The 15,475-nt window shown below is 41.7% G+C and overlaps 1 protein-coding gene across 9 annotated transcripts in view; it reads left to right on the plus strand.

The window, feature by feature from the left end:
* LHFPL2 (LHFPL tetraspan subfamily member 2) overlaps nt 1-15,475 on the plus strand; it is a 153,743-nt gene that overhangs the window by 59,257 nt on the left and 79,011 nt on the right. Inside the window, exon 1 of one of the 9 annotated variants that reach the window (XM_025998261.2) lies at nt 1,911-1,933. The exons of 7 other annotated variants lie outside the window; for them this stretch is intronic. The gene's annotated coding sequence lies outside the window, so the exon portion shown is untranslated. Of the gene's footprint in view, nt 1-1,910; nt 1,934-9,505; nt 9,531-15,475 lie in introns of those variants that run through there. One more of the 9 variants, XM_072736947.1, reaches the window with a different exon arrangement.

Below are 15,475 nucleotides of genomic sequence, written 5' to 3' on the forward strand. Positions count from 1 at the left end.
TAATTTTTTAAAAGATTTTTAAATTTATTTTTGAGAGACCCAGAGAGAGAGGCAGAGACACTGCAGTCCCCACCACACTTCTGGGAAACCAAGCGGTAGAGTGCCGTTTGCCAGGGAGACAGCTTGGAAATCAAATGGAATAAGAATGGTCAGTCTCTGTGTACTGCCTCCTCATCGTCAAATTGTCTCACAGCTGCCTGGAGAGGAGAGAATATGACGACCTCATGGTAGACAGGAGGACAGAAGCTCCAAGAGGGCTCAGTAACTTGCCCCAGGAAAAGGAGAATAAAGTGGGCAGGCGTTGGCTCCCATGGGATCATTACATCCCCCAACCGCAAAATGGCGAAGCTGGTACGTAAATCCAACTGGATTTGAACTCCAGAGTTGGTCTCCAGTCCTTCAGAGAAGGACAAGCATTGGCCTGATTTTCGTCCCCCTTTAGCTCTGGTGTTGCATGGCCTTTTAGACCACTGGCAGGTCATGTGAGAGGGGTCTGTGTTACTTGTTGGCCATAGGACCTGGAGCAAGGTATCCCAACTCCCACTGTCCCCATCTGTCTCATATACTTGTGGTGAGCATTCCATGGACATAAATGCTATCAAGTGCTTATTAGCACTGTGGCACCTAGCAAGGCCTCGGGCAATTCACAGTAACGAAGAGGAGGAAGACCAGTTTTGTTGCTAAGGTTTGTAGTGCTCCTGAGGTTTTGATTGCAGAAGGTTCTCTTTGCCTGGACCCACGTGTGGCTGAGCTGTTTCCCGGCTGAACATCCACTCTGACCCTCCCGTGTTCCACACCCATAATAGCTTCCTGGGGGCTGGTTTCCATGGAGAACAGCTAGTGAACTTTTGTCATCATGTGTTTCCTATTATTCCACATACCCCAGCTTGAACTTCCCAGATTCTTCCGCCACATCAAGCAGCAGAGACAGCCTGGCCTGTGGTCCATGCTGACACCTGTGCCTTCCTAAGACCAATGGCACTCATAGCCTCTGTCCAGAGCTAATCTTTTTTTTTTTTTTTAATTTATTTGAGAGACAGTAAGTGAGAGAGAGAGAGAGAGAGCGCGCACGAGTGGGGTAAGGGGCAGAGGGAGAAGCAGACTGCCCGCTGAGTGGGGAGCCCGATGCAGCCCTCAATACTGGGACTCTAGGATCATGACCTCAGCTGAAAGCAGACGCCCAACCCACTGAGCCACTGAGGAGCCCTTGGTGCTAATCTTTTAATTCATCCTTTAAAGGTATACGGAGTATTTATATCCCAGGCAGAGCCAAAGAGGGACTTCATGTACCTGTACGTCACTTAACTGGGAGTTGGCAAGTATCATCTCCTCTCATTTCCTAGAGATAGGTAGAAACAGGCCCACACAAGGACCCAAAAGCTGGGATCACACCGCATCGCTCATTTTCAGTGTTAATGAAAAGTACATTCCAGCAGATGTTCTTGTTCTTCTCCTGATGTTTCTTGGTAAGTTTTTCATCCTGTTGTCTTGTCTTACTCAAGTACTTAGGGGAACCCCAAAGACTATAGGATGCTTCTGTTCTGATTTTATCAATTTTAATCTAAATTTTATAAGAATCCTAGACCATTTAGCTCCTTCCCTCCAAGATGGCTTAGAATACCATGTCCATGTACAAGATCCTTATAATCAGCTGTTTGCCAAGAGATTTGAATCATCATTTAGGCCAGATGGTTTCCACATGAACTAAGACTAAAGATCTTTCATTTGGCATCCAGAAGAAAAACCATTTTTAGAACTATCAGTCCTTTAAAAAAACAAGCCATTGATATTAAACTTAGTCAATGAAACTTTGAATGGAATGGGAACAAAATAAATTCCCTTGTTTCTAATTCTAGGGCTCCTGTTTATGCAAAGTGGCCTGGGGAGAAAGCAGTAGCCAGGCTGAGTTGAGCTGGATGAAATAAACAAAAAGGTTGAAATCTTTATTTGCCTACTTACTTGTTCCCTGTTACTGCTAATCATATGAATTCCTCAGCCATCACCATCTTCAAACATCTTGTTTCTGACTCTCATTGATGAGGAAACTCAGTGATTTGCATGTTTTTTTCCTTCACCTAGAGATCCCTGTTAAAGTCCTTGATTAGATATACCAAGGTGGACTGTAAATGAAATATAGATGAATTTTTTATTAAATGAGATACCAAAGAGCAGTTTTTCAAGACTTCTACAAATCAGTCCAGATAGTCAAGTGTGAACTACTTACTTACAGTGGGCATTTGTGTAGATTCATCTTTATATTTGCTTGGTCCTGAAATCTGAGAAGATTCCGACCATGGCTCCAGTTGATTTCACTGGTTTGACTCTGTGTGGGGGAAACGGCCAGACTGTAACAACTACCAAATCACTGAACTCTGGGTACTTCATAGGCCATGTGAAGGCCTTTTTCCTTTGTTTGAGGGCAGTTTTCATCTCTTTTGCAGAGTCAAGTTCAAAAAGGTAGAGGAAAGAAACTACACTTTTGTATTGGGTCTGAGTTCACCTTCACGATTATACCAAATACACCTTCTCAGAAGGATCTGCTGGAAACAAAGCTTTGTGTGAATCCACACTTTTCCTGCTACTGGATTATAGCTTCTAGGCAGCAGAGAGCTGAACTTGGAGGCTCTGAGCCCCCATTGCTCATGTGCATGGTTGATGATCATGTGGTAGTTTGCTGTATTACAGAACAGGTAGTCAGGAGCACGTATGCTACTGGGAACCAAGAGTTTGAGATAGAGTCAAGTAGCATGGTGTCAGAAGCCTTGTACCTAAGTGATTCCTGGAAGATATTTCTCGGAGAAAATTGGCAGTAAGGTGAAGCCATTGATCTCACCCTTTGATTTCTTGGTGGAGGAAAGTACCTGGAAAAGAGGAGAAAGAAGGCCCTGAAATGCATTCAACGTGATTGTGTTTGTCTGTGTGGCAGCCCAAGCCATTCCTAAAGAGGGGTAAATGTGACCATTTGAAATGGAATTGCCAAGCCTCCATGCCATAAACCTTCCTTCTTGCAAGAAAAGGAAATTATCAACTAAACCCTGTTGTTTATGGTAGATGCCTGATTCCTACACTCCTGAGATGCTGCCTGCCAGAGGGAGCCTGCGCTCTGCCTCATTTGGACTCTCTAATTGGCAGAAAATGGTTCTAACTCCTCCTTCTTCCTACCACTTAGGTCATAGTTTCTTTGTCTGCTCTCTTAGTGCTTTTGAGAAATCCATAATACTCCTTTCATTCTTCCAGGGATTGGCATCTTGTTTTTGTCCTGGAGACAGTGTGCTGGCATTTCTATCTTTACATTGATCCAAGAAAGTGATGTGTAAAGGACCATGCCAGAGAAGGAGGCATAGTTCATCTCTGTGATGTTGTCCAAGTTCTTGAGAAACCATTAGACCTCTATTATCTTGGTGTTTGCCATTTGAGGTCAAGCCAACATTCGTATGTGTCTTTCTTTCCCAGAGGGCATGACAAGAAAAGAGAAAGAGAAGAGTTCAAGGAATTAAAAACAGAGTCTTCACTCGGGTAACATTTGGGGTCAGGTAAACATCTCTTTCGAATTTCATTGAAAAATTCCAGGAGGCCAAGGGTAAAATTTCCAAAAGACTTGTTTCATGGAGTGTAGTTCAGTGGAAAGTTCACCTTAAAAAAAAAAAAATGTAGAAAACCTGAGTATAATATTGCTTAGGGGCTCCTAGAAAAACACAAAAGGAAAAGGAAACCAAAAAACACAATTTCTTCTCATTTGGAAAGTGTAGAAAGCCTGGGAAAGATTTTCCCCAGTGACTAGGAAATACTTCTTTGTTGCACATGAGCTGCTTTCCATCCAGGAGCTGTAGAGTCCATCTTTATTTCTTTCTTTCCTTCTTCTTTCCTTCTTTTTTTCTTTTCTTTTCTTTTCTTTTCTTTTCTTTTCTTTTCTTTTCTTTCTTTTCTTTTCTTTTCTTTTCTTTTCTTCTTTTCTAAGTTTTTATTTTAATTTCAGTTAGTTAACATACAGTGTTATATTAGTTTCATGTGTACAATACATGATTCAACGACTCTGTACTGCAGTTATTTCTTAAACTCATGAACCTGAGTTGTGAACGCAGACGACCATGATGCACGCAGACTCTCCTGGGCAGGATAGGGCAGTGTGGCCATCTTCAGTAAGCTGATGACATTTCAGCCTGGGCTTTACTTAGCCTATTACGGCCTAGTTCTTGGTGGTTCACTTTTCTGCTCTTCCATTTACCTGTTTCAGGTTCAAATGACATCTTTAACAAGATCTAAGCTCTTGTTTAACTTTTTTTAAAAAGTTGAGAGAAACAGCCCCCTTTGATTCTGAAGGAAATTAAACCACAAATCAAGCTACCAATGGAGATTGTAGAATTTCTGTCCTGGAGATCTTCAAAAGTAGAACATAAAAATTAGGTCACTTAATAGGTCTGCTTGGAGTCTAACCAAGATGGCTTCCAATAGCATTCCAAGTTTATAAAACAACTTGAGTTAATATTCCTATATCTGCAGAGCATAAGGAAAGTTGGTACTTTGCTACATTCTCTTTTAGCTTCCTTAAAAATGTGTTAAGCTCCCTGTGCCTAGAAATGGCTGTGTCTCCCATTTGCACTGTATGCTAATGTTGCTTGTGGAAATTTAGGAATGAGTGGGAGGGAGGAAGTAAGAGGGATTGTTGATTTAGAAACTGACATTCGATCTTTTCAGAGGATGGCACTGAGAGAGGATACTTGGCTTAAGCAGAGCTGACTTGACTGAGCATATTAACAAACTCCCCAAAGAACCGTACTCAGGGTGAGGACACTTCCTGTAAAGGACTATTGCATGACTACATGATTAGTTTGCTGGCTTTAGATGGCCTATAAAATGCAAAGAAGGTTGTTTGGTTCAATGTCATTGGAAGCCATTAACTGTAAAAAGTTAAGATCGTCTGAAGCAAGATTTTTTAAATCATCTGGATCCAGTATGAGTCTAGAATGACAAAAATTAAAAAGTCAAAGAAAGGATTCTTCGTGGAATGCCAAACCACAGTGAACATAATTCTTGGTGACTTGTTGGATTCCAGTGTCCCCAGGGCTTTCCCCTCCTTCTGCAAATTGTATCCAGCCCCAGCCTACCACAGAGTGACAAACCAATTTCCCTCCTGCCTACTGACCTTAAAGAGACACACTTCACGGGTTTAGGAACACCTATAGGAAGGACTGGCTCTTTTAGAAATGGAGAAATTGAAAGCTTTTAAGGGTGCTCAACGGACAGGAAGGCAAAAATGCGAAATTGGGAGCCTTGCTTTGTTTTCCTACAGGCAATTTATGAAAAAAATTTTTTTTCTTCCATTCTTTTTTTTTTTTTAACCAAAGATTTATCTTAGGAATTTAAATTAGGAGATTAATGCCCTCTGTGACTCTGTTTCTTGAAATTGTGCAGTCGGTGCAATAGGATTTAAGACTTTCCCAAGGACCTAGAAACTAAAATATATGATCTTCCCTTTGTTTTTCTTCTCTTTGTCTTTTTTTGTTTGTTTTGTTTTCCCAGGCAGGCAAAAATAAAGGAGAGAACTCCAAGCTGTAACATTTGGTTTTAGTACTGTTTTCTTTCCTCGCTCCTTTTAAGAAAGGACACATTCATTAAAGTAAGACCCCGTGTTTTGAGTAGTTTCTCTCTTTTAACTTTCCTTTTATTTGAAGTTAGTTCTGCCATGTGGTGGTTTTCAAGATGTTTGTTTATTTACAGTGAGATCCTTTCTTTCAAATAAAATCTTATTTTTAACCCCACTATATGGAACAGCTAAACCGTAGCCTCCTGGGGAGGTGCCCGCCCGTGGTTTCAGGGCACAGCTGGGCCCCAGGGCCAGGGCAGCCCAGGACCCTGGTTTGTAATGCCCTGCCTTGAACACCATCTCCAGGCCGCCAGCAAATGCTCCCCCTTCGCTTCACGTTTCTGGAGCGCTCTGGGGAGCCGGTGGTGGGGCCTGGAGCACCCCCACCCCGTGCTGCCCCCTGCAGTCCGAGTTCATGCTGGGCGGGTTGTGGTGCCCGAGCCAGGGCATGGTGAGGGTGGAAGGCCCGGCTCGAGGAAGCCGCGTCCTGTGCCAGGCCGGGTGGTCTTGAGCCAATGCAGATGAGAGCTTGGGGGCCAAAGCTGAGGCATCAGCACAGCCGTCTCAGGACACTGTTTTCCAGGGATCTCAGCGAGGCATCTGGAATCCTCCAACGCAGAAGAGTCTTGTGGAGAAGGGAGTTAAACAAGTCACGGGGCCCTGTTTGCCATCGATTGCAGTCGACTTTGTTGGCAAGTGGTTAGCTCTTCATAAATAAGCCAGATTTTCCTCACTAGAGAAAGTTATGTCCTGTCACTTGTGGTGTCTGTGTACGTGTGTGCGTGAGTTTGGGAATGCATCTGAGGCATAGTTCAGAATCTGCAGCCAGTGAACACGTTTCCTCAGAGAAGGAGCTGGCGAGGGCAAGGTCAGGGTTCCTTGCTCTGTGGGCCAGTCCGCTGGGTGGGACTGTGTGGCCGGACTGTACTTTTCACCCCGACCGGCTGCCTCTCACATGGATGCCATAGGTCCCAGGGAGGGTTAGAGTGTAGACGGGTGTCCAGACTCGGCTCTTCCTCCTGGGATCTCGTAGGGCCTTTGTCCTGCTGGTGGAGAGCTTGGAGGGCTTGGTGTTCATCTTCATGGACGGAGGGCACCCTGCTTGCGTATTTAACAGCTAAAAGGAGAATCTGAAATAGTCCCTCTGAGCCAGGGTCTCAGTGCCTGCCGGGTGCATCTCTCCTGTCTGAAGACAAAACTTTCTACGCTAAGTTAGAATAGAGATCGATGAAATAGTGCTCCATAGTTTTCAGCATGAACATATCGTCCTCCTTTTCCAGAATTGGGAGGAGGGAACTTAGAAGAGAGATTGCTTCTCATTCCCTAAGGTTATTGTTCATTCTCTCTTGTTCTCATTTCTTCATTTAAACACCATTTTGTAATTAAAGTTTGAAACACTTGATTTGCATCTGTAAAAGAATAGGCAGGAATCTTATGGAAGTTGTTTGGAAAAAAAATATTCCCATGTACACAATTCCCCTAGAGAATGAATGGCTCTATAGGTTCAATAGGTTTTTACTATTAATTAAACATAGAGCATTTTCTCTTGTTTCGTAGTATAAACACAACCATGTGTGAAGCCTTAGTAAGATTTCATCTTTGCCCAGGGAAGCAATTAAATTTAGTTCTAATTTGTTTCCTTTGAAAAACATAGGAAAGACAAGTAGGCTGACGTAAAGTATCTCATACACTTTTTTGCCTAGAAAAGTATTCCTTTTTATTATACAGAATTCAAATGCTGCAGAACCATGAAACCTTTGCACCTCTTCATCACTGTTAAATAAATAATCCGCCAACCCCCACAGTGATCACCATTAAGATACTCTTGAGCCAGTTGTTAGAAAGGGGTCTAAAAATTATAATTGTAAAACTTATGTTGATTTTTATCCCCAGAATTAATTTTTGCTGGGTCAGTGGCTTTCAAAATGTTTGTTTTTAACAACGAGCACTTTCTTCAAACAAAATTTTCAGTGGCATTCTAATATAGGAAAAAAAGAAAAAGATAAAAGCTGAGACACTTTCGTGGTAGCCGGGTAAGAACCCTGCTCACTCCCTCCTCCGCCCTGGCGAGGGAAACCACAGGGTCCCTCTACCCAGAGACCCAGCAGCACTTACAACAGGCGCTTAGCCCAGTTGCTTCGGTAGTTGATTGGTGTTGGACTTCTCCCTCCTTGACTAACCCTTCTAAGTGGGGCACTCATAGTGACGTTTGTTTTCCCCTCTTTGACTTTGGATGCTTATTTTTAGTTAAGCTATAGTTAGTCACCAACTTAAAAGCAAACCACCTAAGCCACCCAGTGATTTTTTTTTCTTTCTTTCTTGAAATTGGACCTTTACATTTAACTCATCCTTTGAGTTTAGCTCAAATGCCACATTTGTTGCTACTTTTTTAGTCTGTGGCAGCAAGTTTTTCTCCCTGTGGATTTAGCTTTAAAATCTGTAACTACGATGCTCCTACCACAGTAGACATTCATATCCATGGACCTCACGGGAATGAGATTTTGCCTTTTATACCCCATTTCTGGTTACTGTGTTCCTGCCTGTTTTCTTTCCCCTGCTAGGTAATGAAAGGGAAGATAGCATTATTTCATGCTGTAGGTAATGCTGGAGAATCTCTTAAGTCTTTGATGGGACTGGAGTAAGTCAAAGTCCTCCAAAAAGAAAACACAGCCTTGTGTAAACATACAATTCTGGCCCCCATGCTATGCCCAAATGTTATGAAATAAGATGGCACTTGAGAGGCCTCCGCAACTTCGCTAAGTATTTATTGAGCACCTGCTGTGTAATATGGCTGAGCCTCAGAGAGCTAGAGAGGTCAGGTATTTCACATACGCTCATTCCGTTAGTACGTATATCCCTGTAAGGTGGATACCATCTTTTATTTACTTGTTTTACTGTGTGGTAGCCAACTCTTACCTTACTCCTTGACTGCTTTTCTGGGAGTCATCTCACCCTTACCTATGGCTTCAAACACCTCCCATATGGTGCTAATTTCCCAAACTATATGACCCTCACTAACCTTTCCTCAGTTTCCCACCATGCCTACTGGGATCCTCGCTATGTGGTTGCCCAACCAGGTTCTTCAAGCTTAAAAGCCTCCATGTACAAAATTCCCCCCATGCCCTCACCTGATCTCCCTTTTTCCCTTGGTTTCTGGTTTTGGTCAAGACATTATTGGGACTCCTGGGTGGCTCAGTGATTGAGCCTCTGCCTTTGGCTCAGGGCGTGATCCTGGGGTCCTGAGATTGAGTCCTGCATCAGGCTCCCTGCATGGAGCCTGCTTCTTCCTCCCTCTTCCTATGTCTCTGCCTCTCTCTCTCTCTCTCTCTCTCTCTCTCTCCCCCTCTCCCCCTTGCTCTCTCCTCTCTCTCCCTCTCTCTCTCTCTCATGAATAAGTAAAAAAAAAGACATTATCATCTGCCCACCCATGTATTCACCAACTAATATTCATTAAGAACTCATTGTGTCTAAAGCACCACTTCAGGTATTAGGGATCTATACAGCACAGACTAAAGCACATTAAAGATTTTGCCTTAATGGAGCTTATATTCTAGTGGACAAACAACTTACTTTTTTTTTTTTTTTTTAAGATTGATTTATTTGAGCTTGGGTGGGCAGAGAGAGAGAGTCTTAGGCAGACTCTGCACTGAGCACAGAGCCTGACACAGGGCTGGATTTCACAACCCTGAGATCATGACCTGAGCTGAAACCAAGAGTTGGACACTTAACTGACTGAGCCACCCAGGTGCCCCACGTTATGATTTTTTTTTTTCCAATTGACAGATTTTTTTTTCTTTCAGGGAAAGTTTTCCCTGGCACGCTGTAAAAGCATAGTCATACTGTCCTCATTCAATTTGTGTTGAAGTGATTTTATTCCTCCAAAATGTATTCAGAAGACATCCTCACTCCTCCTGAAATGACACAGACCTTCTGAGCTCCCCAAGAGGTAACTGAAGCTCCTCTTTTCTGGTTCTGCTTCACCAAAATCCTGTTACTTGCTCACTAATGTCAAGGTTTTGGAAAAGCTCAAAGACTGGTGATGTAGACCAAAGCTGAAGATGTGAGTCCACCTGGAAGGGACAGCAGTGACTGGTGTGTGTTGCAATGTATGTGATGCCACTAGAGCCTTCATGCAATGGAAGTCCCAGGAGGCACCGGGGCTGAGAACTGCCCAGTGCTACAGGAGAGTATCATCTTCCCATGGGAGCAGCAAATAATGCCTTGTTGGTTTTGGTCTTCCTGGTGCCTGGTGGGGAATAGGTGCCCAACAGACCACTTTTAACTAGGGGAGGATAAAATAATGGACAGATAGATACTTTTAGCATACACAAAGTAATGAAAGGGGTAAATATTTTAGATAGGGGAGCCAGGCCTCCAAAAGCCAACTGTCTTTCACCACTAGAATCAGCCTTGCTTGGATGCAGAGACTCGGAATTCTTTCCTTCATTTTTAGGACATTGCAAATCCATTTCCAGAATGGTGAGTTAGACTGTCTTGAAATTGGAGCAGCCATGCCCCCTCAGTGGGCTTTACCTGTGTGAAGGTGACACCATACAAGGGTTTTCGGGTCTTCCCACAGGTCAGATGGGCTCATTCCTGGACTTTAAGGGATGCTAATGGGCAGCCTGGGAGCAGCATCTCCACTTGCTCTATGCTCTCACCTGAGTGTATCCATATTACACTCTTTGGAAAGGTTTTTAATATGTAGCCTTCATTTATTTCTAGTTTAATGTTAGCATTTGTTTTTCAGAAACATTGGTCTTTACTAAGTTTATGCCCAGATTTGGAATGCAGACTGCTGAGAAATGTCAAACAGAGAAAGGGCTTGTCAGCACTTACAGTCCAAGCTACCTGCATGGCTGTCCATTAACCTCAGCACACTCTCTGAGCATGCTGCGCTCACCTGTCTGCCCATAACGACCTGTGTCTGTTCATCTTAATTGACTTATTCTTGAACAGATGCTTGAGGTATTTGGTGAGGTTTGCTGAATACTAGTGTTCAACAGTATTCACAACTGTGTCTGTCTTGCAAAATGATCACATAGCTGTATTCAAGGTTAAAAAAAAAGAGGCCAAGAATATTAAGAGTAGTTGTCATCCAGAGGAGCATTTTGCAGAATTTCCAAAAGAGCTCTTTAATTATATACACTTGGCCCTGTTACTGTCTTCCACCACTTGTGTTCCAAGGATATCGGGAGGTTGGTCCAGACCCTGGTATTTTGAAACACACCCACTTAAGGACTCCCGCGGCATAGACTGGGTAACCACTATTCCCATGCTCCTCCCATGCCTGCCGACTCATCCTTTGCCTTTTTTACTTTCTCCTTGTGGAATTCCAGCTGTCATTCTTTGCGTGATGATTTTCTCCATCCTATCAACCCCATATTTCTCTCTTCTCCCTATCCTTCCTTTTCTGACTATGTCGGAACTCATCCATTTATTTATTAAATAAACATTTATGAAATGTTTACCCTGTGCCATGGACTGTGCTATGTGTGGGAGATATGTAAAGGCATAAGCTAGAAGTATTAGTCTCAAGGAGCTTCTGATCCAGTGGGTTTGTAACTAAATGTTGGGGAAAGGCTAACCATTATGTGAATGAACGTGGCGCGCAAACCTGGTATGTCACAAGGCACTATAATTGAATCTGACTTGTTGCTGGCACCTTGGCAGGTTATTCTGCTGGTCTCAGATATTTGAAAACTTACCCTTTCACAGCTTCATGTTGATATGATTTTTGAATCAAGTAGTTTCTCCTTCCTTAAGAGCTAAAGGAAGTTTTTGTGGTTAACAACATTTGGCTTATAGACTGCAAGGTCTCTAGAAACTTGAACCTGAGTCATTCACTGTGTGGCTGAGTGGCAGGGCGGGCAGTGCAGAGGCTCAGGTTCCTAGCAGTTCACATGAGCTAACACAGCCCAGCCTTTGGCAACCTGCCACTCCCTCTGCTTGTAGACAGGTTTGTGAAATTTGACACTCTCATGTCTTTCCTTAGAAATCCTGAAGGTTCAGCAGTTTTTAGCGGCTGACCATTTCTGTTCAACTCCTGTTGTCAGACCCAAGTGTGTGGCTCTCTTGGACCTGTTGTCAGAATAGAGCCTATGTATTTCATTGACTTAAAAAAAAAAAAAATCGGCCTAATCTCTTGAACAACAGTTTATGCCTTGGATGCAGAAACGGGACACTGTTCTTTGTGTCTGTTATGCTGCCACAAACTGCCCTTAAAATATGAAGCCTATACAAGCATATGGTATATCAGTAGAGCTTAGTAAAGTAGGATTTGGACAATTACTCCTGTAGTTGACCCAAGTAAACAAAACCCAGAAAGTTATCTACTAAAAACACAGAATACTTCTTAGGTGGAGGTAGAGTGGTTTATAAGAGAATTAGGGCTCTTCCTATTTTGCTTTCAGCTCATTTTCCTTCGGTTTTATTTTCATGCTTCAAGTCTTTGCGGCCCATCCTTGCCCTCCTTCTTGATGAATAAGTGTGATGGTCGAAAAGCACAGGTCTTGGCTGTTGCAAAGATCTAGCCTTTACTAATTGTGTGATTCAGCTTAGGTGGTTCATATTCCTAGTCTGTAAAGTAGGAATACCAAATGATATCTGCCCCACACCACCACTCCAACTGCCTTCTATGCATTGTGTGGGTCAGATGAGAAAATGAGGTGTGAAGTGTCATTTAACTTCTACAGTGCCCTGCCATGGAACTAGCATTCTCACCAAGGATGGGTGTTGCAGGGCTCGTGGAATGAATTTTCTCTGTTATAGGACAATAATTGAGAGTTTACCCTCTTTGGCTTCTGTGACCACAAGCTGCTGTGTCTTACACTCCCACCCCCACCCCAGAGGCACACTGGACCTCTGCGTGGCCACTCTGTTTAGCGTGATATTCTTTTTTCAGTTGAGCTGAAATTTAGCCTTACAACTTCCAAAAATAAGTTACACTTCTTGGTTCTAGTTTTACAGAGTTAACATGAAACAATTCAAGTCGGCACACTTCAAGTCATAGAAATTTATAACTGAGAAAGGGGTCTTACAACTCAGCTTCCTGTTTTTGGCAATTCAATTCAATAAATAAGAGCTGGTGCCTATCACGTGGGTGCTGTGCTCAGGCACTCAAGACTCAAGGCAGCTATTGTTTCTCCTCCGATCTCCCATCTCCGGAAGTGGAATCGAGGGCATACGACCGGAATGGAGATGAATGGGAAGTTTGAACTTTTTAACTCCTTAATGTGCAAAGATCACAGTGGTTTTAATTTCATTTAGGGTACTTGCTGAATAAATGCCTGCGTTTATTAGGTTATAACTCACTTAAATGGCCAAGGAGACTACTGATCTGTAGAAATGAAGATAAGAGAATAATAAATAATAAAGCCATCTATTTCTGATTTTTATAAGCACCCCTATGTTTGTTAACCAGTAAGTGAAAAACATAATTGCACAGAGAGGAAAGGGAACTGGTGAAATGGCAGCATGAGGATACTCGTGTGTGCGCTCTGCTAGGTCTTCTTGTGGTCACCCCGGCCCCTGGGAGGACTCTGAAGTGTCTTCTCAGAGGTTACAGGCAGGATACACTGTCTTCACCGAGTCACATGTTGATTAACAGAACTTAAAACAAAAACAAGCAAATAAAAAAACCCAGCACTAGGGGTAGAGTTGGATGCCCTGGGTTCTCTTCTTGTCCATGTTGCTAACTGGCAGTGTGATTTGGGGGGAAGTCTGTCTCTACTCTTCAGAATTTCATTTTCCCTCAAATTCAAAATAGGGCTAAATCTGTTTGCCCTGCCTCTATAATATAGTTAATTTCAGGTTAAATGTGATCATGCATATGGACTTGAATCTTCACTTCTTAAAAGCCATGGAACGTTGAGAGACTTCTCTGTGCCTGCTTCTTCATCTCTAAAGTGGGATAATATTAGTACCTACTTGAGCATTTTTGTGAGAAGAGAGTTAATTCCCATCAAGTACATAGAACAGTGCCTGACAGTTAATGCCTAATAACGGTGATTTTTTCTTGTGAACTTCTGAGGGCATCTATGACTTAGTTTATTTTTAGTTTACTGAATTTTTTAAATGACATTTTTAATAAATAAAAATAACTGTAATACCTATTGACATGTTTTATCTTTCTGATCATTTTGGTGGTTTCACAAGGTAGGACTTTGTTGTCAGAAAAGGTTAATATGATACTGAGAATTTACTCCCAAATGCCTTTTTTTTTATTCAGAGCTTCAGACCAAATCTGTTTATTCTAGGAAGTGCCTTTTACTGGCAGCATGAGTTTGGAAAGCTTTAGGTGGGAATCAGGATATGACCCTGCCTTCTCTATTACTGTTAGAGGTTGGAGATCTTTCTTAACTGTCCAGAACTTTGCGTGGTATGTGACAAAAGATTTTTCAAATGTTATCTTTGATTTTGAACTATGCTAATTCAGTGTTTTTTGTGACCCATTCAGCTTTGAGAGGTAATGAAATGTTGATCAAGAGCTCCACCACAACAGACCCATTTATAATAATCCTACTGGTTTACTTCACAAAGGCAGTTTTCAGATAAAAATACTGATCATGACTTCCTGTGACTTTCCCTACAGGGGTAAAATTAAATTGTGGGAAATGCTTGGAATTTAACTAGTAATTAACTTATAAAGAACCTTTTTAAAAAAATCATAACTCCCTTAAGCTATTATAACAAAGATCCTTATGAATTCAGAATTCTTTTGTGTATTTAATTTTTATAAAGTGAAACCCAATGACTGTTGTTCAGTATCTTCAAGTTTGTTATTGAACTAAAATGATGTCTTTAGATAGAGGAGCCTTTGAGCCTCAGGTCCAGTTTAGATGAACCCTGATGCTGCTTTTGTTGAACTACTTATTTGGATATAAATATGGATATCTGTGGCCTGATATTACAGACTTTTATTATCAAGATTTGATGATGGGGTATTTGAGAGTTTGTGATTAGAAAATGAGCACATAGACTTTTCCTGTTTTTCTGCTTATCAATAGAATTGAGGCTGTCAGATATTTTGTTTCATCTCTCTTACCTGGAGTTAAAAATGCCACTTCACTCTTAGTTGTATATTTAATATTTCTTGAACTCTAAACTCCTTATTCCTACATTTTTACTTCTATGCCATGTTATATTACAGTTCTAAATAGCATGATTAGGCTGATCATTTTGAAATGAAGAAATTACTTTTAAACATACAAAAAGCACAAATTAATTTTATCTGCCAGTTGATTTGTTTTCCAGAAGTTTTGTGTTAAGGAACATCAGGTTTCTCTCTGGAGAGGTAATGAGTAGATCAGCACGTCTAGAGTAGAAGGTGTTTTCAAGGGGCCATGTGGCAGGATGACATGATTGAGATTTGGAAACCCTGGGGCTCTGTGATGCTAGGGAAGTTTCTCTGCTTCTTTCAGCATTAGTTTCTTCAACTGTCAATGGACATGCTGTCTATCTGGAAAGATTATAATCTGATGCCACATTATGCTAATATATAATGTGTTTCCACCAAATAGTAACTGTTATATTTTGTGTTAGAAATTTGTTCCATTTATATTTAAAGCAATCATGAATGGTCATTTTGGGATTCTTATTTTGTGAACATATTAATAGGCTTATAATTTTCTAAGATTACCAGAAGGCTTTGGGAACACCAAAAGAAATACTTGATTTCTGAATAATCATTTAATAAATTCTTATCTCTTGATTCCTATGCTAACTGTGTTAGAGTTGTAATGACCTTTCTCCAATCTTGGATATCCTTGTGAGTTTAGCTTTAAAAAAAGTTAACAGAGTAACCAAAAAGGATATAGAGTAAGGCCAGGGTAGTTTCCTCATTCACAATTATATATTTCATTCTTAATTTGTTTCAGGATTATTTGAGCC

The sequence above is a fragment of the Vulpes vulpes genome, chromosome 14 (genome assembly GCF_048418805.1).
Source record: "Vulpes vulpes isolate BD-2025 chromosome 14, VulVul3, whole genome shotgun sequence".
NCBI lineage: Eukaryota > Metazoa > Chordata > Mammalia > Carnivora > Canidae > Vulpes > Vulpes vulpes.